This window comes from Mauremys mutica, unplaced genomic scaffold (assembly GCF_020497125.1).
Source record: "Mauremys mutica isolate MM-2020 ecotype Southern unplaced genomic scaffold, ASM2049712v1 000322F_np12_subseq_189481:208619_obj, whole genome shotgun sequence".
Taxonomy (NCBI): domain Eukaryota; kingdom Metazoa; phylum Chordata; order Testudines; family Geoemydidae; genus Mauremys; species Mauremys mutica.
This window is the reverse complement of record NW_025422910.1, coordinates 15760-18347: the sequence shown is the minus strand read 5'-3', so window position 1 is coordinate 18347 and position 2588 is coordinate 15760. Positions and strand designations below refer to the sequence as shown.

The 2588-nt window shown below is 58.4% G+C and overlaps 1 non-coding gene across 1 annotated transcript; it reads left to right on the top strand.

Annotated features, from left to right (window-relative positions):
• Positions 1–773: 773 nt before the first annotated feature.
• TRNAV-AAC lies at positions 774–846 on the top strand. The gene has a single exon. It is a non-coding gene; the product is annotated as a tRNA-Val (tRNA).
• Positions 847–2588: the final 1742 nt, after the last annotated feature.

The window sequence follows — 2588 nt, the reverse complement described above, 5'->3', positions numbered from 1 at the left end:
AGCGACTGAAGATGTGGTTTAATGAGCCGGAGCTTCAAGGCGAGGGTGGCTCTGTCCACTGCCTTCCGTTGCGCTGCTGGGCCCCAAGTCCCTGGTGGCCAATATGTGACGCTGGGAGAAGAGAGTGGGGTGGCAAGTGGCGGCAGGACTTTTGCCACCAGGGTCTAGCTGCCCAACTTCCTCCTCATACTGCTGGCCCCCCGTCGCCTTCAGGTAACGCAGGAACTAAGGCAGGAATAGGGTGAGGAAGCAAGTAAAGCCGAGCAAGGAAGGCAAAAGTGAATCTTGTCTTCATGGGCCGCTCGCAATGACGTCCTTTTTCTGTGCCACAGCTGACAACAACATCCCAGACAGAAAAGCAGGAGGCCAAAAAGAAACCGAGCGGCTGCTGAAGTAGTTCAGTTGGGAGCGTGCTAGACTAACAGGCTCTTCTATCCCCCTTTGTGCACGGGTGGGATGTTTTCTGAAAGTGCAGCAGTGCCTTTAACTGCCACGAGTCCCTCATTTCAGGCTATGCAGCAGGAAAAGACAGCATGGGCTTCTGCACCGAGTTGGCCCACCTGACCTTTCATTCTTCTCTTGCTCTTTGTCAGCAAGGAGAAGAAAAAGCAGCTCTCCCTCAAGCTGGAGTCACAAGGGCGACGTAAGGACGACTTCCTGAGCCGCGGCTCCAGTGCTCTGCTCTGCCAGCTGACCTATTGAAGGGCTGTCACCACTTTCTCCAGGCTTGTCCATCGGTCTGTGCCAGGGTGAGCAACAGCTAAGCAGATGGAGTTTCTGTAGTGTAGTGGTTATCGCATTTGCCTAACACGCAAAAGGTCCCTGGTTCAAAACCAGGCAGAAACATGCTGGCTTCCTTTTGCCAGATCCCCCTTGCTGTTCAGGAAGGCCTCCTCCTTCTCCTATTGGCCTGTCCGTGGGATAACTCCAACCCCTGCATGACAGAGGGTGCTGACAGCAGTGGAGAAAGCACCTTGGCGTCAGGCTGGAGAACCTAGAGGAGTGCGGCGTATCACCTTTTGGAGGCTTGTGGCTTGGTCTCCTCTGCTGTTGGAGGTTGGCCGATGGAGGCCGGCTCTTCCTGCTGGCCTCCTCTGCATGACTTGCCAAAGGAGGAAGTGAGGCAGGAATGGGGCAAAAGAGGAAAGTCGAGCTGAGGAAGGTAGGGCAGAAAGTAAGCACATCATTGCGGCTAAGTGGGGTTAGTAGAGCGTCACCATTTGTTCTGCAAAGCCAGGGGAGGTGCGGTTGGCTGCTGGGAGGCAGAAGCCTGTGCCTGCCTCTTGGCTTCCCAGGGGTGGCTACTTGCAGCCCAGGAGAGGAAGGGGGGTTCTAGGTGAAAAGAAAACAAGCAAAGCTGAGTCCAAGTGGATAATGGCTGCTCTTTTATGGCCATCCTGGGGGCATGACTGATGGTTTTAGAGGTGGAGGGTGGGCTGGCTGTGAGCAACTGGGATCCAGGAAACCCCCACCTGCCCTTCTGAGGACCAAACCCATGGAGGTGCGGTTGGCTGCTAGGAGACAGACCCCTGTGCCTGCCTGTTGGCATCCCAGGGATGGCTCCTTGCAGCCCAGGAGAAGCAGGGTTCTGGGGGGACGGAAAAGCAGCAATGGCGAGGCTGAGTGGGCTCCTTTCTGGCCGACATGGTGGGCTGTGGGGAGGGGGGGGTGGGAGTTGCCTATAAGCCGTAAGTGGACTTGGTGCAGTGAAAACCGCTGCTCCATTCTGGCTGACCTGGGGGTGCCATTGATGACATGGGAGTGGGGGCAGGGTGCTGGCTGTGCACAAATGGGATCCAGGAAGCCCCAGCCTGCCCCTCCAGGGGCAGAGTCGTCGTCTTCTCTCCTGCCACGGGGAGCCCGGCCTAGAGCCTGCCCAGCATGTGCTGCAGCTTGAGCATTAAGCCTTCCTGTGTGGCCTGTGCTGGAGCTGACCCTGGACCCCTGTGGGGCACTGTTGGGGGAAATCCCGACTGCAAATAATTCTGGCCACAAGATCAACCCATTGGGTCGAATGGGGCAAGCTGGAGGCCTGGTGCCTTAGTCCGTGGGGCCAGCAGGTCAAGCCATTTTCCTGCATGTGGGGGAGGCAGCCGCTATGGTTCGCCCTTCCTGCTCCCTGCGCTGCTGCACCCTAAAATCCCTGTCGGCCGGCAAGATGGGCTGGGAGCCTGGAGAGAGGAGGCAAATGGGTGACCCGAGCCCCCTTGGCCACTGCCCCTGCCCCAGGCAGCCCACAGAGACCTGATGCCTCCCCAAGTGACACACGGAGATGTGCCAGCAGCGCTAAGGTGGCTCCCTGCCCACTCTGCCCCCTCCCTCCCTGCCACATTGCTCCTGGAAGTGGCCGGCATATCCCTGCAGCCCGGAATGCAAACGCCACAGCTGACCCGCCCCCGTATCCCACTGCCTAGGAGCCACTGTCGGAGGGGAGTGTGTGCCAGTCACTTTGGGAGCTGTGCTGCCCGAGGTAAGCACCTCCACCCCCGACCACCTCCTGCACCCCTACCCCTGCCCCAGCACAGAGGCTCTCTCTGTCTTGAACAAGCACTTTCAAGGATTGGCCAAGAACTTCTGCTCTGTTTCTG